Source organism: Pseudophryne corroboree, chromosome 5, assembly GCF_028390025.1.
Source record: "Pseudophryne corroboree isolate aPseCor3 chromosome 5, aPseCor3.hap2, whole genome shotgun sequence".
In the NCBI taxonomy this organism is placed as follows: domain Eukaryota; kingdom Metazoa; phylum Chordata; class Amphibia; order Anura; family Myobatrachidae; genus Pseudophryne; species Pseudophryne corroboree.
The window spans coordinates 781294587-781318573 of NC_086448.1; the positions used below are offsets into that span (position 1 = coordinate 781294587).

Consider the following 23987-nt stretch of genomic DNA (forward strand, 5'->3'; position numbering starts at 1 on the left):
TCATTGCGCCTCTTTTTTTCTTTGCGTCATGTGCTGTTTGGGGAGTGTTTTTTGGAAGGGCCATCCTGCGTGACACTGCAGTGCCACTCCTAGATGGGCCCGGTGTTTGTGTCGGCCACTAGGGTCGCTTATCTTACTCACACAGCTACCTCATTGCGCCTCTTTTTTTCTTTGCGTCATGTGCTGTTTGGGGAGTGTTCTTTGGAAGGGCCATCCTGCGTGACACTGCAGTGACACTCCTAGATGGGCCCGGTGTTTGTGTCGGCCACTAGGGTCGCTTATCTTACTCACACAGCTACCTCATTGCGCCTCTTTTTTTCTTTGCGTCATGTGCTGTTTGGGGAGTGTTTTTTGGAACGGCCATCCTGCGTGACACTGCAGTGCCACTCCTAGATGGGCCAGGTGTTTGTGTCGGCCACTAGGGTCGCTTAGCTTACTCACACAGCTACCTCATTGCGCCTCTTTTTTTCTTTGCGTCATGTGCTGTTTGGGGAGTGTTTTTTGGAAGGGCCATCCTGCGTGACACTGCAGTGCCACTCCTAGATGGGCCAGGTGTTTGTGTCGGCCACTAGGGTCGCTTATCTTACTCACACAGCTACCTCATTGCGCCTCTTTTTTTCTTTGCGTCATGTGCTGTTTGGGGAGTGTTTTTTGGAAGGGCCATCCTGCGTGACACTGCAGTGACACTCCTAGATGGGCCCGGTGTTTGTGTCGGCCACTAGGGTCGCTTATCTTACTCACACAGCTACCTCATTGCGCCTCTTTTTTTCTTTGCGTCATGTGCTGTTTGGGGAGTGTTTTTTGGAACGGCCATCCTGCGTGACACTGCAGTGCCACTCCTAGATGGGCCAGGTGTTTGTGTCGGCCACTAGGGTCGCTTAGCTTACTCACACAGCTACCTCATTGCGCCTCTTTTTTTCTTTGCATCATGTGCTGTTTGGGGAGTGTTTTTTTGAAGGGCCATCCTGCGTGACACTGCAGTGCGACTCCTAGATGGGCCAGGTGTTTGTGTCGGCCACTAAGGTCGCTTATCTTACTCACACAGCTACCTCATTGCGCCTCTATTTTTCTTTACGTCATGTGCTGTTTGGGGAGTGTTTTTTGGAAGGGCCATCCTGCGTGACACTGCAGTGCCACTCCTAGATGGGCCAGGTGTTTGTGTCGGCCACTAGGGTCGCTTAGCTTACTCACACAGCTACCTCATTGCGCCTCTTTTTTTCTTTGCGTCATGTGCTGTTTGGGGAGTGTTTTTTGGAAGGGCCATCCTGCGTGACACTGCAGTGCCACTCCTAGATGGGCCAGGTGTTTGTGTCGGCCACTAGGGTCGCTTAGCTTACTCACACAGCTACCTCATTGCGCCTCTTTTTTTCTTTGCTTCATGTGCTGTTTGGGGAGTGTTTTTTGGAAGGGCCATCCTGCGTGACACTGCAGTGCCACTCCTAGATGGGCCAGGTGTTTGTGTCGGCCACTAGGGTCGCTTAGCTTAGTCATCCAGCGACCTCGGTGCAAATTTTAGGACTAAAAATAATATTGTGAGGTGTTCAGAATAGACTGAAAATGAGTGGAAATTATGGTTTTTGAGGTTAATAATACTTTGGGATCAAAATGACCCCCAAATTCTATGACTTAAGCTGATTTTTAGGGTTTTTTGAAAAAAACACCCGAATCCAAAACACACCCGAATCCAACAAAAAAAATTCGGTGAGGTTTTGCCAAAACGCGGTCGAACCCAAAACATGGCCGCGGAACCGAACCCAAAACCAAAACACAAAACCCGAAAAATTTCAAGTGCACATCTCTACCTGTTAGCTCAGGGCAGCACTATAGGACCAGGGCCGTTTCTAGGCAATTTGGCTCCCAGTGCGAGATTTCAAAATGCGCCCCCCCCCCCCCATTGGTATTAAAAAAAATTGCGTGCCCCCCCCCCCCCATATAGCCAGAAAAAAAGCATGCGCACGCCGAAGGCGCGCGCGCTCCCGACAAGGCTGTGTGGCCTGATTAAAATGGGCGTGGTCTCATTTCAGTGGGCGTGGCCTCGTCTGATATCACACCCACCACAGGGGGAAAAAGTAAAAATAAAAAAGTCCCCTTTTTACACATTACACCAGGCAAGTGTCCCCATATTACACAGCGCGGCAGGCAGGTGTCCCCATTTACAAAGTGCGGCAGGCAGGTGTCCCCATTTTACAAAGTGCGGCAGGCAGGTGTCCCCATTTAACAAAGTGCGGCAGGCAGGTGTCCCCATTTTACACAGTACGGTAAGCAGATATCCCCATTTTACACAGTACGCAGGCAGGTGTCCCCATTTTACACAGTACGCAGGCACGTGCCCCCATTTTACACAGTACGCAGGCACGTGCCCCCATTTTACACAGTGCGGCAGGTATCCCCATTTTACACAGTACGCAGGCATGTGTCCCCATTTTACACAGTGCGGTAGATATCCCCATTTTACACAGTGCGGTAGGTATCCCCATTTTATACAGTGCAGCAGGTATCCCCATTTTATACAGTGCGGCAGGTGCCCCCATTTTACACAGTGCGGCAGGTATCCCCATTTTATACAGTGCGGCAGGTATCCCCATTTTATACAGTGCGGCAGATATCCCCATTTTATACAGTGCGGCAGGTGCCCCCATTTTACACAGTGCGGCAGGTATCCCCATTTTACACAGTGCGGCAGGTGCCCCCATTTTACACAGTGCGGCAGGTGCCCCCATTTTACACAGTGCGGCAGGTATCCCCATTTTATACAGTGCGGCAGGTATCCCCATTTTATACAGTGCGGCAGGTGCCCCCATTTTACACAGTGCGGCAGGTATCCCCATTTTACACAGTGCGGCAGGTGTCAAGTGGGGAGAGAGAGAGAGAAAGAGAATACTTACAACTTACCGCTCTTCGGGTCCCGCGCGCCGGCCGCCTCCTCCGTCGATGGTTATCTTCTCCAGTCCTCTCCTCCCTCTCTCTTCCCCCCGAGCGCTCCTGCTCGGGGGGCGGGGCTTCGCGGAATGACGCGTTTGCGTCGTGACGTCACGACGCAAACGCGTCATTCCGCGAAGCCCCGCCCCCCGAGCATGAGCGCTCAGGGGGAGAGAGAGGGAGGAAAGGAGTAGTCACGAAGTGCCGCGGCGGGCGCCCCGTGCGGTTGCACGGCTCGCCCGCCGCTACAAACGGCACTGTATAGGACCCTCCTGTAATGCTGTGCTGGCGGCGTGTAGTGATCAGGGCACTGGGAGACTGGCTGGCTGGTCTCCGTCTCTGCTGCCTATAGAACTTCCACCTCTGTTATATATCAGGGCTGCTCTCCTGTGTGTTCTCTTCCTCTCCTACCTCACACTGGAACTGGCCGCCCAGAGAACGAGAGGGCAGCGGCTGACATCAGAGAGGTTGCAGCAATCTGTGTGGGCAGAGCCCCTCACAGCAAGTTGTCCTTATGCTGTGCCCCGTGTAATCACTGTGATCCATACAGAGTCTCACCCTGGTATGCTCTCTATTTATTATTTCTTTTTTTACACTGCGGCATGCTCGAGGGAAGGGAGCAGGCACCCCCCCACCCCACCGCCACTACTCCTCCGCCAGCATCACTGCCGAGCCGGTCAGTGTTCCGGCGGCAATGAGCAGTAGGCAGCCACCAGCAACAACAGTCAGGAAGCTGTTACTCCCGGCAGCAGTAGCGTCAAGCTGCAATTCAGCCAGCGGCACGATGATCCGGGAGACAGTGGCAGCACAGGGAAGCAGTACCCCCTCCAATCGCAGCACCAACCAGGAGACTGAGGCAGCAACCCGCCCCCAGCAGCAGCACCATTCTGATGATAGGTAAGATGCATTTTGGTGTCCAAGAAGGTGGCCGGAGTAGTGGCTGGCTGTGGTCACACCCCGGGGAAAAGTGATAGTTTAGGGTGGGCCCCACTGTGGGTTTCCCCTGTACACCTGAGGGCCAGTACAACCCTAAGCCAGCCAGTACAACCCTAACCCAGCCTCCTGTATAGAATGCAATGTGTCCCCCATGGACTCTGAGCCAATAAAGCAATATGTAGCAACATTCATTCAGAAGAACCTAATAAAAGTAAAAGCTGTTTAAGTGAGAAATGCATTTTCATTTTTTTATGATGTATTATTTTCCCCCCAACCCTGGTCTTACACAAAGGGAAGATTTAAAACAAAATAAATGTAGGGAGATGACCTTGGAACCATCACCTGATGTTGGAGTATGATGGTAGATGTTCATCTTAACAGCCACACACACTCCCCAATATGCTAAGTGTTTTCAATCTTCTTATATGTCACTTTATATCATGAACATGAAGGCTTAGGGAGAGTTGGGTTCTTTTTTCTAAATTGTTTTTTATATATACAATGTATATATACTTTATTCATTTATAATGCTTACTATATGCTAATCACTATTTCTTGATTCCTATATGTCAATTACGCATAAATAAAGTGCAAACATTACATCATTTAAAATCACAATGCATTATGGGTAAACTAATTTGCATATGCAAATTATGTTGACCGTAATGCATTATGATAAAGTATATATATATACATATATATATATATATATATACACACACACACACACACACACTGCTTATATATATTCAAACATACATATACAGTATGGCGGTGTGGATAATGAAATGGTTATCATTACTGCCTCACAGCACTGATTCCCACCATGGTCCTAACTGTGTGGAGTTTGTATATTCTCCTCATGTTCCCCTTTATAGTATATAATGTAATGAGCCTCCCCAGTGTTGGACTGGGGAATGAAAGGCCCACCGGCGGAATGCAGTGGCAGTGGCCCATGCTTAAGTGGGTGGCTAGCATTCACAGTACAGATGGTGTAATGGTTAGCGTTGCTGCCTTACAGCCCTGAGACACTAAGGTCATAGGTTCAATTCCCACCATGGACCTGAGTGTGTGGAATTTGTACATACTGCACTTGCATGGGTATTCCAGGTTCCTGGTAGGTTAATTGTTTCAAAACAAAAACGTAGCACCTAGTGTATACATGGGCAGACTAGATGAGCTGCCAAGTGGTTCTTATCTGCTGTCACCATTAGAGAGTGCATGTTATGATCCCTTTGATAAATATATGTAGTAAATGCTATAGAGCAGTGGGTCACAAACTTCTTTGAATCCCGGCGCCCTAGAGTATCAGAATTTTTTAATTTTTTTTACGGCACCCCTAGGCCAAAAGTTTCTTACTGAGAAATGTAGAAAGAAATATTACATTAAGTAAATTGTGTTTATATGTCATCCTCAGGTTCCATTGTGTGGTGAGGGACAAGATTTGCTTCTGTTTGTCCACATATTTTATGATTGACAGCCACCAGCACTGGTTTTGGCTATTACATTGACCATAAATAATTTTAATTGGTCATGGACCATTAATCCAAGACACCCCTGAAAGTGTCCCAAGGCACCCCAGGGTGCCACGGCACACAGTTTGAGAACCACTGCTATATAGTATAGTAGAAAATACACCATAGTCATGTGCAGTATAATGTAACATATGTATAATGTACTGCATAGTAAAAGTTCACAGTTTGGAAACTGATCCCAAGAGTTTAGGGTGGGCCCCACTGTGGGTTTCCCCTGTACACCTGAGGGCCAGTACAACCCTAACCCAGCCTCCTGTATAGAATGCAATGTGTCCCCCATGGACTCTGAGCCAATAAAGCAATATGTAGCAACACTGAATGAAGAACCTAATAAAAGTAAAAACTGTTTAAGTGAGAAATGCATTTTCATTTTTTTATGATGTATTATTTTTTCCCCAACCCTGGTCTTACACAAAGGGAAGATTTAAAACAAAAAAAAAATTAGGGAGATGACCTTGGAACCATCATCTGATGTTGGAGTATGATGGTAGATGTTCATCTTAACAGCCACACACACTCCCCAATATGCTAAGTGTTTTCAATCTTCTTATATGTCACTTTATATCATGAACATGAAGGCTTAGGGAGAGTTTGGTTCTTTTTTCTAAATTGTTTTTTATATATACAATGTAGCATGCAGAGTTGGGCGGCACTCACGGCGCAGGAAAAAACAGACAGGCAAGTCTGGAAGTTGCAATCAACGTTTCAATGTGTATTATAACATTTTCGTCAGGATAAAAAATACAATGTGTTACTCACCCTTTTAACTCCGTCTGACGGTCCATGGCGCCTCCTGCCAGTCGCATCCCGCTCCGTCCAACTGATGACGTCATCACAGGGCGCCAGCCGCGGCGTCATGGAGCGTCCGGACCGGAGCACACAGAAAATCACCTGTGACAGACATAGTTACAAACAAAAATTACAAACAAAGCACACATATAAACTCAGAAAAAACAGTATCGGTCACAGAAAAACAGTGATACTAAGTGTAAAAACTGTATCAACTTAAAGTAAAACACAATACATAATAGTATATGGTAATAAAAATGTTTAACCGACACTGATTTAATGGGAGAATTGCACAGGACAAGTGCAGCGACACCCATCAAGTGACAACAGTAACAAAATAAAGAAAAGAAAATTGATTATATTAACGACGGCACAATAAGCAGCTCATATTAGTCATATGAAGTTAATACTAGCTATAGCAGCAATGAGCTATCAATCAAGGATGCGTCATTTATCAGATCGACAATTCTCTCCAATTGAATTACAAGTATTGTCTAAAGGCCTGAATTTTGTCCCTACCACCAAACCAGATCTCTTCAATTGGAAAATTGAACAATTTAAACTAGAGCGACAACTTCGCCTTAAAGAATATTTTTCACAGCATCCAACTACTCCTTCTATGCATACGACACTGCCTCCTGCTCTTCGGGTTAAATCCAGATTTGATCCCGTGTCCCAAAACAAATCTATCAAAGTGTTCTACAGAACGGTGGACCATCAAGTTCAAAACACGTTCAAACATGCTAAACATATCCACTCTAATCTATCTAAGAGTGAATGGCAAGCTCTCAACGATCTCAGTAAATATGACGATATAGTCATACGTCCGGCAGACAAGGGGGGAGCCCTGGTGATACAAAATGTACACGATTACATAGCTGAGTTGGATCGTCAACTAGCTGACTATACCACTTACCGAAAGTTACCCTCTGACCCCACCATATCCTTTAAAAAGGAACTTGATAACGTTTTGTCCCAGGCAGTCAAGGATGGCTCCTTAACATCAGCACAGTCTGAAGCTTTAACTACAAGATTTCCAGTGGTACCAATACTGTACTCAATACCCAAATTACATAAGGACAGTAAATCTCCTCCAGGACGTCCGATAATTTCGGCAAGAGGGTCGTTGTTCCAGAAAATTTCCATTTTTCTAGACCATTATCTGCAACCCTGTATACAATCAATTGATCACTGTCTCAAGGACACTACAACACTTCTCAACAAGCTTGCAACCATCCAGTCTGTTCCAAACAGCTGCATATTGGCAACGATCGATGTTAAAAATCTCTACACATGCATCCCCCACATGGAAGGACTTAAAGCTGTGGAAATCTTAATCCGTAATAATCCTTATTTTTTAGGACCCAACATTGAGTTGTTTATGAATTTATTACAGTTAACTTTACAGCGTAATTACTTTTTATTTAACAATAATTTTTATTTACAGTTGTCAGGTTGTTCCATGGGGAGCAACGTCTCGCCCTCATTCGCCAACAGTTACATGTTGCTGGTTGAGGACGAGTTGTTCCTATCCAATGTGACAACTAAACCTTTTGTTCTGTTGTATTTGCGATATATTGATGACCTGCTATTGTTGTGGACTGGACCCCGTAATGTACTTGAATCACTGCTTGATTCTCATAATTTGTCTGATTCCCCGGTCAAATTTACGTACACTATCCATGATAAAAGCATTAACTTTTTAGATGTACAGATTTCAATACGTGATGGTCAAATTAATACATCTTTATTTACTAAATGCACAGATAGGAATAATCTTCTATTGGCATCCAGCCATCATCCTATCTCATTACGCAAGGGACTCCCTTATTCCCAGATGCTGCGCCTTAAACGCATCATCAGTGATGAATCCCAACTAGCTGTGGAATGTGACAACATGATCACTAAATTTGTGCAGAGGGGCTACAACCAATTAGACCTATTAGCGATTAAAGAAAAAGTACTTAAAATACCGAGAAACGCCATGCTGAACCCTGTTAAACAAACTGATCATACCAATCGATTAATCTGGGTTAATCAGTTTAATACTCTGAGCCCCGAAGTTAGCAAAATAACCAAAAAATTCTGGCCTATCATACAAACTGACACGAAAATTGGTCTTCAGCCCAACACACGGATTATGCCAGCATATCGCAGAGGCAAAAATATTCGTGATTTTATCGTTAAAACTAATGTAGAAAGTATCCCCAAAAAAACTCCTGCAACCACATTTCTTAAGTCTTCCTGTCCAGGATGCTTTAAATGCTTGGGCTGCACTACATGCAGCCACATGCTGACTGGTGATTCGTTTCATCACCCCTTTACTGGGAAGAAATTCAGAATTAAACATCGTGTCACTTGCACTACTAAATTTGTTGTGTATGTATTGAGTTGCCCGTGCGGTCTCCACTATGTGGGGAAAACGGAGTGCATGTTCAAAGAACGGATGGCCGGACACCGTGCCTCCATCAGGGCTGCAATTTCTTCTGGTCGAAGTGACCAACCTGTTGCAAGACATTTCTTGCAGGCCAAACATTCTGTTGCGGTCTTGCGACACCGAATCATTGATCATATCCCCCCATTAAAACGAGGTGATCGGGCACAACTTTTACTTAGAGCCGAGGCTAGGTGGATCTTCATTCTGGATACCCTATCCCCTAAAGGGTTAAATGAACAAGCAGGATTATCAGCTTTTTTATAACGCATCCTTGATTGATAGCTCATTGCTGCTATAGCCAGTATTAACTTCATATGACTAATATGAGCTGCTTATTGTGCCGTCGTTAATATAATCAATTTTCTTTTCTTTATTTTGTTACTGTTGTCACTTGATGGGTGTCGCTGCACTTGTCCTGTGCAATTCTCCCATTAAATCAGTGTCGGTTAAACATTTTTATTACCATATACTATTATGTATTGTGTTTTACTTTAAGTTGATACAGTTTTTACACTTAGTATCACTGTTTTTCTGTGACCGATACTGTTTTTTCTGAGTTTATATGTGTGCTTTGTTTGTAATTTTTGTTTGTAACTATGTCTGTCACAGGTGATTTTCTGTGTGCTCCGGTCCGGACGCTCCATGACGCCGCGGCTGGCGCCCTGTGATGACGTCATCAGTTGGACGGAGCGGGATGCGACTGGCAGGAGGCGCCATGGACCGTCAGACGGAGTTAAAAGGGTGAGTAACACATTGTATTTTTTATCCTGACGAAAATGTTATAATACACATTGAAACGTTGATTGCAACTTCCAGACTTGCCTGTCTGTTTTTTCCTGCGCCGTGAGTGCCGTCCAACTCTGCATGCTACATTGGACACAGCGCTGGCTGTAACCAGGGAGGGCACCGGCCATATTCTGTGGATTCTACAAGCATTTGGGAATTGGGAGTGCCGTGGATTTGGCAAATATATACAATGTATATATACTTTATTCATTTATAATGCTTACTATATGCTAATCACTATTTCTTGATTCCTATATGTCAATTACGCATAAATAAAGTGCAAACATTACATCATTTAAAATCACAATGCATTATGGGTAAACTAATTTGCATATGCAAATTATGTTGACCGTAATGCATTATGACAAAGTATATATATATATATATATATATATATACACACACACACTGCTTATATATATTCAAACATACATATACAGTATGGCGGTGTGGATAATGAAATGGTTATCATTACTGCCTCACAGCACTGATTCCCACCATGGTCCTAACTGTGTGGAGTTTGTATATTCTCCTCATGTTCCCCTTTATAGTATATAATGTAATGAGCCTCCCCAGTGTTGGACTGGGGAATGAAAGGCCCACCGGCGGAATGCAGTGGCAGTGGCCCATGCTTAAGTGGGTTGCTAGTATTCACAGTACAGATGGTGTAATGGTTAGCGTTGCTGCCTTACAGCCCTGAGACACTAAGGTCATAGGTTCAATTCCCACCATGGACCTGAGTGTGTGGAATTTCTACATACTGCACTTGCATGGGTATTCCAGGTTCCTGGTAGGTTAATTGTTTCCCAACAAAAACATAGCACCTAGTGTATACATGGGCAGACTAGATGAGCCGCCAAGTGGTTCTTATCTGCCGTCACCATTAGAGAGTGCATGTTATGATCCCCTTGATAAATATATGTAGTAAATGCTATAGAGCAGTGGGTCACAAACTTCTTTGAAGCGGTGAGGTAACGTTCGGTCAACCGCTGACTGCAAAGTTCCCACCATTGGCTACAATGGAGCGCATAGGCGCTACATTGTATCACTGCCGTGTGCTGCCTGACAGACACTACAGGAGCACACAGCCAATCAGGAGGGTGCCACGACGTGGCGCTCCCTGATTGGCTGAAGGGACCCTCTTTGACAGGAGTCAGGGGGGGTCCTGGCAGTCGGGGAAAGGGGTCCCATGTGTAAACATGGGACCCCTTTCAGTGCGTGGTCGGGTTTGCGTTTTATTTTTTTGCCAAGTACGTGGATTATTCAAAGGCCGGATTCTTCACTGGATTATGTGAGTATAATTTTTTGCCAAGTACGTGGATTATTCAAAGGCCGGATTCTTCACTGGATTATGTGAGTATAATTTTTTTCAACAGGTACCCCTAGGATTCTACATGGAGAAGAGTACCGAGCCTCGTGGGAACATAGGTAAGTATGTGTGTATGTTGGTGTGCATGTATGTAATAAAGTTGTACTGTCACGGTGTGTGTGTCCTGTTTTTATTGGGGTATTTTCTTAGTAGTAGTACTACAGGTACCAGCGGGCCCGGTTTTCCACCGCATGCTGGTACTTGTGGTTCTCCAAGTACCAGCTTGCGGGGGGGGGGCTTGCTGGGACTTGTAGTACTGCTACTAAAAACAATATTCACAAATTCACACTTGGCTATCAGCCCCCCATCCGCCACCCTTGGATGGGGGGGACAGCCTCGGGCTTCACCCCTGGCCCTTGGGTGGCTGGAGGGGGGGGACCCCTTGATTGAAGGGGTCCCCACTCCTCCAGGGTACCCTGGCCAGGGGTGACTAGTTGGTGTTTTAATGGCACGGCCGCAGGGACCGATATCAAAGTGTCCCCCGGCTATGGCATTATCTCCCCAGCTAGTGGAGCCCGGTGCTGGTTTCAGAAATACGGGGGACCCCTACGCTTTTTGTCCCCCGTGTTTTTGGAACCAGCACCAGGTGCAGAGCCCGGTGCTGGTTGATTAAATATGGGGGGACCCCTGTCATTTTTTTCCCCATATTTTTTCAACCAGGACCGGCTCAAAGAGCCCGAGGTTGGTTGTGCTTAGGAGGGGGGACCCCACGCAATTTTTTTCAAATTTCAAAAGACTTTAATAAACTTTCTCTGACGTCCTAGTGGATGCTGGGAACTCCGTAAGGACCATGGGGAATAGACGGGCTCCGCAGGAGACTGGGCACTCTAAAAGAAAGATTAGGTACTATCTGGTGTGCACTGGCTCCTCCCACTATGACCCTCCTCCAGACCTCAGTTAGATTTCTGTGCCCGGCCGAGCTGGATGCACACTAGGGGCTCTCCTGAGCTCCTAGAAAGAAAGTTTATTTTAGGTTTTTTATTTTACAGTGAGACCTGCTGGCAACAGGCTCACTGCATCGAGGGACTAAGGGGAGAAGAAGCGAACCTACCTGCTTGCAGCTAGCTTGGGCTTCTTAGGCTACTGGACACCATTAGCTCCAGAGGGATCGACCGCATGGAACTGGCCTTGGTGTTCATTCCCGGAGCCGCGCCGCCATCCCCCTTATAGAGCCAGAAGCAAGAAGAGGTCCGGAAAATCGGCGGCAGAAGACTTCGGTCTTCACCAAGGTAGCGCACAGCACTGCAGCTGTGCGCCATTGCTCCTCATGCACACTTCACACTCCGGTCACTGAGGGTGCAGGGCGCTGGGGGGGGGGGGGGCGCCCTGAGGGCAATATATGACACCTTGGCTGGCAAATCTACATCATATATAGTCCTAGAGGCTATATAGATGTAAAATTACCCCTGCCAGTATTCCAGAAAAAGCGGGAGAAAGTCAGTTGGAAAAGGGGCGGGGCTTCTCCCTCAGCACACTGGCGCCATTTTCTCTTCACAGTGCAGCTGGAAGACAGCTCCCCAGGCTCTCCCCTGTAGTTTTCAGGCTCAAAGGGTTAAAAAGAGAGGGGGGGCACAAAATTTAGGCGCAATATTGTATATACAAGCAGCTATTGGGAAAAATTCACTCAATATAGTGTTAATCCCAAAATTATATAGCGCTCTGGTGTGTGCTGGCATACTCTCTCTCTGTCTCCCCAAAGGGCTGTGTGGGGTCCTGTCCTCAGTCAGAGCATTCCCTGTGTGTGTGTGCGGTGTGTCGGTACGGCTGTGTCGACACGTTTGATGAGGAGGCTTATGTGATGGCAGAGCAGATGCCGATAAATGTGATGTCGCCCCCTGTGGGGCCGACACCAGAGTGGATGGATAGGTGGAAGGTATAAACCGACAGTGTCAACTCCTTACATAAAAGGCTGGATGACGTAACAGCTATGGGACAGCCGGCTTCTCAGCCCGCGCCTGCCCAGGCGTCTCAAAGGCCATCAGGGGCTCAAAAACGCCCGCTCCCTCAGATGGCAGACACAGATGTCGACACGGAGTCTGACTCCAGTGTCGACGAGGTTGAGACATATACACAATCCACTAGGAACATCCGTTACATGATCCCGGCAATAAAAAATGTGTTACACATTTCTGACATTAACCCAAGTACCACTAAAAAAGGGTTTTATGTTTGGGGAGAAAAAGCAGGCAGTGTTTTGTTCCCCCATCAAATGAGTGAATGAAGTGTGAAAAAGCGTGGGTTCCCCTGATAAGAAACTGGTAATTTCTAAAAAGTTACTGATGGCGTACCCTTTCCCGCCAGAGGATAAGTTACGCTGGGAGATATCCCCTAGGGTGGATAAGGCGCTCACACGTTTGTCAAAAAAGGTGGCACTGCCGTCTTAGGATACTGCCACTTTGAAGGTACCTGCTGATAAAAAGCAGGAGGCTATCCTGAAGTCTGTATTTACACACTCAGGTACTAGACTGAGACCTGCAGATAGTGCTGCTGCAGCGTGGTCTGTAACCCTGTCAAACAGGGATACTATTTTGCGAACATAAGACGTCGTCTTATATATGAGGGATGCACAGAGGGATATTTTGCCGGCTGGCATCCAGAATTAATGCAATGTCCATTCTGTCAGGAGGGTATTAGAGACCCGACACTGGACAGGTGATGCTGACTTTAAAAGGCACATAGAGCCTTATAAGGGTGAGGAATTGTTTGGGGATGGTCTCTGGGACCTCGTATCCACAGCAACAGCTGGGAAGAAAAATTTTTACCTCAGGTTTCCTCACAGCCTAAGAAAGCACTGTATTATCAGGTACAGTCCTTTCGGCTTCAGAAAAGCAAGCGGGTCAAAGGCGCTTCCTTTCTGCACAGAGACGAGGGAAAAAGCTGCACCAGTCAGCCAGTTCCCAGAATCAAAATTCTTCCCCCGCTTCCTCTGAGTCCACCGCATGACGCGGGGGCTACACAGGCGTAGCCAGGTACGGTGGGGGGCCACCTCAAAAATTTCAGCTATCAGTGGGCTCGCTCACAGGTGGATCCCTGGATCCTTCAAGTAGTATCTCAGGGGTACAAGCTGGAATTCGAGGCGCCTCCCCCCCGCCGTTTCCTCAAATCTGCCTTGCCGACAACTCCCTCAGGCAGGGAGGCTGTGCTAGAGGCAATTCACAAGCTGTATTCCCAGCAGGTGATAGTCAAGGTGCCCCTACTTCAACAAGGACGGGGTTACTATTCCACACTGTTTGTGGTACCGAAACCGGACTGTTCGGTGAGACCCATTTTAAATTTGAAATCCTTGAACACATACATAAAAAAATTCAAGTTCAAGATGGAATCGCTCAGGGCGGTTATTGCAAGCCTGGAGGAGGGGGATTACATGGTATCCCTGGACATCAAGGATGCTTACCTACATGTCCCCATTTACCATCCTCACCAGGAGTACCTCAGATTTGTGATACAGGATTGCCATTACCAATTCCAAACACTGCCGTTTGGACTGTCCACGGCACCGAGGGTCTTTACCAAGGTAATGGCAGAAATGATGATACTCCTTCGAAAAAAGGGAGTTTTAATTATCCCGTACTTGGACGATCTCCTTATAAAGGCGAGGTCCAAGGAGCAGTTGTTGGTCGGAGTAGCACTATCTCGGGAAGTGCTACAACAGGACGGATGGATTCTATACATTCCAAAGACACAGCTGGTTCCTACCACACGCCTACTGTTCCTGGGGATGGTTCTGGACACAGAACAGAAAAAAGTGTTTCTCCCGCAGGAGAAAGCCAAGGAGCTGTCATCTCTAGTCAGAGACCTCCTGAAACCAAAACAGGTATCGGTGCATCATTGCACACGAGTCCTGGGAAAAATGGTAGCTTCTTACGAAGCAAAATTCCATTCGGCAGGCTCCATGCAAGAACCTTTCAGTGTGGTCGGGATCGCATCTTCAGATGCATCGGCTGATAACCCTGTCTCCAAGGACCAGGGTATCTCTACTGTGGTGGCTGCAGAGTGCTCATCTTCAAGAGGGCCGCAGATTCGGCATACAGGACTGGGTCCTGGTAACCACGGATGCCAGCCTTCGAGGCTGGGGGGCAGTCACACAGGGAAGAAATTTCCAAGGACTTTGGTCAAGTCAGGAGTCGTCCCTACACATAAATATTCTGGAACTAAGGGCCATTTACAATGCCCTAAGTCTGGCAAGGCCTCTGCTTCAAAACCAGCCGGTACTGATCCAATCAGACAACATCACGGCAGTCGCCCATGTAAACCGACAGGGCGGCACAAGAAGCAGGATGGCGATGGCAGAAGCCACAAGGATTCTCCGATGGGCGGAAAATCACGTCTTAGCACTGTCAGCAGTGTTCATTCCGGGAGTGGACAACTGGGAAGCAGACTTCCTCAGCAGATACGACCTACACCCGGGAGAGTGGGGACTTCATCCAGAAGTCTTCCAACTGTTGGTAAACCGTTGGGAAAGGCCACAGGTGGACATGATGGCGTCCCGCCTAAACAAAAAACTAGATATTGCGCCAGGTCAAGGGACCATCAGGCAATAGCTGTGGACGCTCTAGTGACACCGTGGGTGTACCAGTCGGTTTATGTATTCCCTCCTCTGCCTCTCATACCAAAGGTACTGAGAATAATAAGAAAACGAGGAGTAAGAACGATACTCGTGGTTCCGGATGGGCCAAGAAGAGGACCCATGGCCTCTACCGCTCAGACAGGATCTGCTACAGCAGGGGCCCTGTCTGTTCCAAGACTTACCGTGGCTGCGTTTGACGGCATGGCGGTTGAATTCCGGATCCTAAAGGAAAAGGGCATTCCGGAAGAAGTCATTCCTACGCTGATAAAAGCCAGGAAAGAAGTAACCGCAAACCATTATCACCGTATTTGGCGAAAATATGTTGCGTGGTGTGAGGCCAGGAAGGCCCCAACAGAGGAATTTCAGCTGGGTCGTTTTCTGCACTTCCTACAGTCAGGGGTGACTATGGGCCTAAAATTGGGTTCCATTGAGGTCCAGATTTCGGCTCTGTCGATTTTCTTCTAGAAAGAACTGGCTTCACTGCCTGGAGAGAAAGGAAAAAAGTGACCCTTGTTGGGAGCACTCCCTCTTGGAAACAACTATGATAGAAATTATGTATAGTGTATTGGATATTAAAACGTAACCTTTAATTTTAATGAATAATATGGGAGTACACACAAAAAATGTTTAAAAGATGATTAAATAATTTGAATCGTAAATTCGGGAATGCAACTGTGAACATAAGGATGAAAAAAACATTAAATAAAAGGCAAACGTGCGGCACAAGTTACGGCAAAACCAAGAGATTTACCCGCCAGGTGTTGATTACTGCAGTAGGTGCAATAGCAAAGGTATTGCCTTCAAACTTGACCTACAACACCTGGTATTCCTTAGTGGTCAACCACCTAAGTACTGACCAGGCCCAACACCGTATTGCTTCCAAGATCGGACGAGATTGGGCATGTACGGTGTGGTATGGTAGTAGATTTAAAGTTAATGAAGCAAAAACCTATAATGGGTATGCAGTTGTTGAATCCACCACAAGGCTGGTTGTGAAATGGGCAAAAAGTCTCTTAAAAAAGAGACCTATATTTAACCATCATTGCACCAAGGTGTATTCCAAATGTATAGGTATACAGAGGTTTTAAATCATATGGTCAACCGATTTTGCCAAAAATAGCCGCCAATATGTTGCTTATATTTGTGCTATGCAACATTGATCCCAGAGGATTTTTCACATGTAGTAGGGCAATAGTGGACCCTAGTTATTCTGATGACATGCCAGCCAAATTTTTGAAATATCAAAACATGAATGTGTTGCAAGTATAGTTAGTACTGAAAATGCAAAAGGTCCTGAGCAATACACCATACTCCCCCTCCCCCTTCACACAGCGTATGGGGCAGGAAATGGGAATGCACCAGAAACCATGTATTCAGCTAAAACGACAGATTGGCAGGAGTGGATAGATAATTAGGGAATAAATCTCAAGAGACGTGATCTCCACTATCCACACTAAGGCTAACTAATTCATTAGAGCCTGAAATGTCAATTACTGTCTTGATTGCAGTCTGTAAATAATTGTACTTGCAGTATAGAAGCACACAAATAGTATTGTATGTGCTGTATGTCCACAGTGAGTCAAATAGGAGTTGTGAAACAAAATGTGAAAAAAAACCCAATTGTCAAAGTGTCACACTACCCGTGAACAAGCATCCTGTGAAACGTACGTTGGGAGGTGAACGAGGTCACGGTGAGTGCGCTCACGTGACCAGGAGACCGGCAGAAGAGGAGACCAGGAGAGCCGCTTAGACACACGGCTCGTCACGCCGAGCTGTCAGCGGCATCGGCAGGAGAGGAGACCAGGGGAGCCGCTTAGACACACAGCTCGTCACGTCGAGCTGTCAGCGGCATCAAAACAGCAGGACACACGCACAGGCGTCTGCAAGTATCTCTCCACATATATCCTGCATTTTTATTCTGTCTCCCGCTCTCCAGCCACGCACAACTGTAATTAAACACTGTGTGCATCGGTCTCATTCAGGCAAATTTATGCCGCTTCTATAATAAGGCAAAAAGTTTTATTTATTTCATTCAATCCTTTAATTGTATATTACAAACTGCTGCTGTTAGGTGCTATACATATAAAGAAACAATTTTGATACTTCTTAGTATCACTCTGTTGCTGATGAAGTTATATACAATCAGCAACAATCCACCTTTCACTTTGACAATTGGGTTTTTTTTCACATTTTGTTTCACAACTCCTATTTGACTCACTGTGGACATACAGCACATACAATACTATTTGTGTGCTTCTATACTGCAAGTACAATTATTTACAGACTGCAATCAAGACAGTAATTGACATTTCAGGCTCTAATGAATTAGTTAGCCTTAGTGTGGATAGTGGAGATCACGTCTCTTGAGATTTATTCCCTAATTATCTATCCACTCCTGCCAATCTGTCGTTTTAGCTGAATACATGGTTTCTGGTGCATTCCCATTTCCTGCCCCATACGCTGTGTGAAGGGGGAGGGGGAGTATGGTGTATTGCTCAGGACCTTTTGCATTTTCAGTACTAACTATACTTGCAACACATTCATGTTTTGATATTTCAAAAATTTGGCTGGCATGTCATCAGAATAACTAGGGTCCACTATTGCCCTACTACATGTGAAAAATCCTCTGGGATCAATGTTGCATAGCACAAATATAAGCAACATATTGGCGGCTATTTTTGGCAAAATCGGTTGACCATATGATTTAAAACCTCTGTATACCTATACATTTGGAATACACCTTGGTGCAATGATGGTTAAATATAGGTCTCTTTTTTAAGAGACTTTTTGCCCATTTCACAACCAGCCTTGTGGTGGATTCAACAACTGCATACCCATTATAGGTTTTTGCTTCATTAACTTTAAATCTACTACCATACCACACCGTACATGCCCAATCTCGTCCGATCTTGGAAGCAATACGGTGTTGGGCCTGGTCAGTACTTAGGTGGTTGACCACTAAGGAATACCAGGTGTTGTAGGTCAAGTTTGAAGGCAATACCTTTGCTATTGCACCTACTGCAGTAATCAACACCTGGCGGGTAAATCTCTTGGTTTTGCCGTAACTTGTGCCGCACGTTTGCCTTTTATTTAATGTTTTTTTCATCCTTATGTTCACAGTTGCATTCCCGAATTTACGATTCAAATTATTTAATCATCTTTTAAACATTTTTTGTGTGTACTCCCATATTATTCATTAAAATTAAAGGTTACGTTTTAATATCCAATACACTATACATAATTTCTATCATAGTTGTTTCCAAGAGGGAGTGCTCCCAACAAGGGTCACTTTTTTCCTTTCTCTCCTGTCTTTATTACCTATGTAATAGACCCATGGGAGCACCATCGACAATCACCCTCTCTTTTTTCTACCTAAAAAAGAACCTTTTTCTGTTCAATGGTAGATGGTGATCAATTCCGGAAGCTTTTCTGGTTCGTCGGTTTTCTTGGAAACACATATCAATTACATATTTACTTAATCTCACTTAGTCTTGTGCGGCATCCTCAACCCTACCCTTTACCACTTCACTGCCTGGAGTTCAGATATTTGTAAAGGGAGTGTTACATATTCAGCCCCCTTTTGTGCCTCCTGTGGCACCTTGGGATCTCAACGTGGTGTTGAGTTTCTTAAAATCACATTGGTTTGAGCCACTTAAAACTGTGGATTTGAAATATCTCACGTGGAAAGTGGTCATGTTATTGGCCTTGGCTTCGGCCAGGCGTGTGTCAGAATTGGCGGCTTTGTCATGTAAAATCCCTTATCTGATTTTCCATATGGATAGGGCAGAATTGAGGACTCGTCCCCAGTTTCTCCCTAAGGTGGTATCAGCTTTTCACTTGAACCAACCTATTGTAGTGCCTGCGGCTACTAGGGACTTGGAAGATTCCAAGTTACTGGACGTAGTCAGGGCCTTAAAAATTTATATTTCCAGGACGGCTGGAGTCAGGAAAACTGACTCGCTTTTTATCCTGTAGGCACCCAACAAAATAGGTGCTCCTGCTTCTAAGCAGACTATTGCTCGCTGAATTTGTAGCACAATTCAGCTGGAGCATTCTGCGGCTGGATTGCCGCATCCTAAATCAGTAAAAGCCCATTCCACGAGGAAAGTGGGCTCATCTTGGGCGGCTGCCCGAGGGGTCTCGGCTTTACAATTTTGCCGAGCTGCAACTTGGTCAGGGGCAAACACGTTTGCTAAATTCTACAAAATTGATACCCTGGCTGAGGAGGACCTTGAGTTCTCTCATTCGGTGCTGCAGAGTCATCCGCACTCTCCCGCCCGTTTGGGAGCTTTGGTATAATCCCCATGGTCCTTACGGAGTTCCGAGCATCCACTAGGACGTCAGAGAAAATAAGATTTTACTCACCGGTAAATCTATTTCTCGTAGTCCGTAGTGGATGCTGGGCGCCCATCCCAAGTGCGGATTGTCTGCAATACTTGTATGTAGTTATTACCTAACTAAGGGTTATTGTTGAGCCATCTGTTGAGAGGCTCAGTTATATTTCATACTGTTAACTGGGTGTAGTATCACGAGTTATACGGTGTGATTGGTGTGGCTGGTATGAGTCTTACCCGGGATTCAAAATCCTTCCTTATTGTGTCAGCTCTTCCGGGCACAGTATCCTAACTGAGGTCTGGAGGAGGGTCATAGTGGGAGGAGCCAGTGCACACCAGATAGTACCTAATCTTTCTTTTAGAGTGCCCAGTCTCCTGAGGAGCCTGTCTATTCCCCATGGTCCTTACGGAGTTCCCAGCATCCACTACGGACTACAAGAAATAGATTTACCGGTGAGTAAAATCTTATTTTTTAAGGTACACAATGAAGCCCTGCACGGATCTCAAAGATCCGGCCGGGATTCCTTGTGTTTTTTCAGGCAGTGTTTTACTCATCACTCCGTAAGACACTGCCTGATATTACGAATCACATCGACATCGGAAAAAACGATTGTGCAAAACTCGGCAGCTTAGTAAATGATCGTATCAGGATTCAAAAAGTTGCAGTAAAATGCACCCGATACCATTCGAGTTCAAACACCCTTCAAAACGGCCAAAACACGAATATTAGTAAATATTGCCCCTGGTGTGTGACACAGTCAGAATTAGCTGGTTGCCACGTCCAAGTTTTATCAGGAGACGCTCCTTTGTTCAGTGTGATGGAGGGGCTGAAGGGGAGGCGGAACACGTGATGCCGCTGGCGGGAGGCGGAGCCGTCAGTAATGTTGCCACTCATTGGCTGGCCGTCACTCTGCAGCAAACATATATTTATAGTTAATCTTAAATCACATAAAAAACACAGCCCTCATTGGCTGGCCGTCACCCCCTATGCAGGCTGCCAGCTGCAGCCGCTATTGTCACTCCCTAAGCAGGCTGCTGCCACTGCAGGCCATCAGTCACAGCCGCGATCACAGCATCTACCATCACGACAGCGTTAAGTGAAGCTTATGCGCAGAAGTTCTGTGAAGCATTTAAAAAATGTCCGCCGTCGGAGCAGCTACGCATGCGCAGCAGCTCCGACGGCGGCCATTTTTTAAATGCTTCACTGTGCTTCTATGCATGTGCAGAAGCTTTACTTAATGCTGACCGGCTGCCGTGATCGCGGCTGCGGCTTGCGTCCTGCATAGGGGGTAACGACCAGCCAATGAGGGGACCCCGGACCAGCCATATGGAATTCGGTCCAGCATCCCGGCACACCAACTGCCCCTGTCCCCTGGTATGCAGCATCCAGATACTGCACATACTGTACAAGGGGACTGTTACAGATGTTATTCTGACCATACAAAGCATTATGAGAGAGGACACTATGCAAAGGAAATTCTAAACAAACTGTTCAGTAGAGAAAATATAAGAACTTGAGGGATTATTTTTGTGGTTTTCATACTATAACACATCGGATGTTGGGCCTGATTCAGACCTGATTTCACCACAATGCGCACGTGTGTCGGACAGAAACAAAGGACATCGCCAGTCAGCAACAGGATGGTGCGAAAAGCACGGGCATTTGCAAGGTGATTGATAGGAAAAGGACGTTTGCGGGTGGCAACTGGCCATTTACTGGGAGTGTCCGGAAAAACGCAGGCGTGGCCAAGCGTTTTCAGGGTGGGTGTGTGACGTTAGCTCCGGCCCCGATCAGCCTCTTCTGATCAAACTGAAGTAGTAAGTCCTGAGCTGCACAGAGACTACACACAGTGGATTTTTGCAGCTCGGCGTATACATAGGATCGCACACTTGCACGGGCGAATTTACACTCCCCATGGGGCGGCGACTATCTGAACACAGGACAGCAAAGTTAGCAGCCCAGCGAGGTCTCAATCACCCCCGTTATTTCAGCTTCAACAAAAAGTATTTGCTCTCCTGTGGTCCAGAGGCATGAATTCAAAACCGCGTCCAATATCTTGTGGTTTGCAAAACTTCTAAAGCTAATTATTGATCTAAAATGGGCACTGCAATCTATTGAATTAGTACAGTGGCAGCACGTGTAGGGCTCACTTGTGGCATTATGAATGACTTCCACTGTCAGGCAGGTGCATGCTAGGACTAGTAGTTCTACTTGTTTTAGCATGCCAAAATACTCATGCATGGCGTGTCAGTGCATGCTGGCATTTGTGGTGCCACAACTGCTTGCGCTCTAATTTGACAATACTTTATTGATACATGCCTGCTCTCCTGCCTGGGAGACTCCTGGATTTCAGGGAGGTTCCCTAGAGTCCTGTGAGAGCAGGGCTCCCTCCTGACTCCCATCTACTTCCCTAGCAAAAAGTAGTATGTTTATATTATAAAGTGGAATCTACCTTACACAAACATGTTAAAATGATTTCTTCTTAGTAACCCAATGCTTCCTGCAATAAATTAAAAGGATAATTAACTGGGTAGGGTTATTTATCTAATACTCTAGGGCGCCGTGATTCAAAAAAGTTTGAGAACTACTGGTCTGTGCTGTTGGGGAAATCAGTTTGTTTTCAATGATTTCCTGTATATTCACTCCAGATAAAGGTGAAACTCAGAAAATTAGAATATCGTGCAAAGGTTCATTTATTTCAGTAATTCAACTTAAAACGTGAAACTAATATATTATATAGACTCATTACATGCAAAGTGAGATATTTCAAGCCTTTATTTGTTATTATTTTGATGATTGTGTCTTACAGCTTAAGAAAACCCCAAATCTCAGAAAATTAAAATATTACATCAAATCAATAAAAAAAAGGATTTTAAATACAGAAATGTCGGCCCTCTAAAAAGTACAATCATGCATATGTACTCAGTACTTGGCTTGGGCCCCTTTTGCATGAATTACTGCATCAGTGCGGCGTGGCATGGATTCTATCAGCCTCTGACACCGCTGAGGTGTTATGGAAGACCCGGATGCTTCAATAGCGGCCTTCAGCTCTTCTGCATTGTTCCGTCTCACGTCTCATCTTTTTTTTGTCAATCTCTTGTATAATTATCAGCGGTTAATTGTAATGTATCTGTTTAAGATATATAATCTGTTTAATATATGGTTATAACTATAGATTATAGCCCTTGAAATATATATTATTAATAATGTGTCATTGCTAATATAATATTACACTGTGCAATGTAATAATGCATTCATTAATCATATATACTTGAGGGATATATAATCTATGGTAATACAATATACAAATTTAAAATATATATATATATATATATATATATATATATCGAAGCATATAGCACGGCACTCCCAGAGTCCTCAGCTGGGGTTGAAGCAGGATGAAATAGCCGGTGCCTTCCAGTGGTTACAGCAGATGCGGTGTCCAATAATAGATCCGGAATAACGGCGGCACTCACGGCATACAATGAAGAGGCAGACGCAAGTCTGATATCAACGTTTCAATGTTTAGTAAAACATTTTCGTCAGGATGTTTTACTAAACATTGAAACGTTGATATCAGACTTGCGTCTGCCTCTTCATTGTATGCCGTGAGTGCCGCCGTTATTCCGGATCTATATATATATATATATATATATATATATATAATTATACAGAAAGTCCGGCTCTCCCCCCTGCTTCCATAATAGATCTGGTGCCCTCACAATTGGTAGCATACATACAAGTACTGTAAGTGTTGCACTCCTGATACTGGAAAAACGACTCTACAGCAGCATGTGGTCAGCAACGTTACAGTGCTTAGTTTATTGCACTGTCATCAGGCTAAACAAGATAGAGAAGTGAAGTTACCTTTCAAACATCCCACCATGTGAACGCCATCCCCGGAAAAGGGACTAAACACCCGGCCGGCGGCACAGAATAAGTTACGTCACAAACTGTGACTCACTATCGTGCTCCCTTCACCATGGCAACGATTACCGCTGCTCTATACAGATCTGAAAAATGGAGCATATAACATAACAGCAACAGTATTTTCTGTGACGTCCTAGTGGATGCTGGGTACTCCGTAAGGACCATGGGGAATAGACAGGCTCTGCAGGAGACTGGGCACTCTTAAAAGAAAGATTAGGTACTATATCTGGTGTGCACTGGCTCCTCCCTCTATGCCCCTCCTCCAGACCTCAGTTAGAATCTGTGCCCGGCTCGAGCTGGTTGCACACTAGGGGCTCTCCTGAGCTCCTAGAAAAGAAAGTATTTGTTAGGTTTTTTATTTTCAGTGAGATCTGCTGGCAACAG

General features: G+C 45.6%; 2 pseudogenes; one reads left to right on the top strand and one right to left on the bottom strand.

The window, feature by feature from the left end:
• Positions 1-16146: 16146 nt before the first annotated feature.
• On the bottom strand, positions 16147-16265 carry LOC134931472 (5S ribosomal RNA; annotated as a pseudogene).
• Positions 16266-18203: 1938 nt separating this feature from the next.
• On the top strand, positions 18204-18322 carry LOC134931473 (5S ribosomal RNA; annotated as a pseudogene).
• Positions 18323-23987: the final 5665 nt, after the last annotated feature.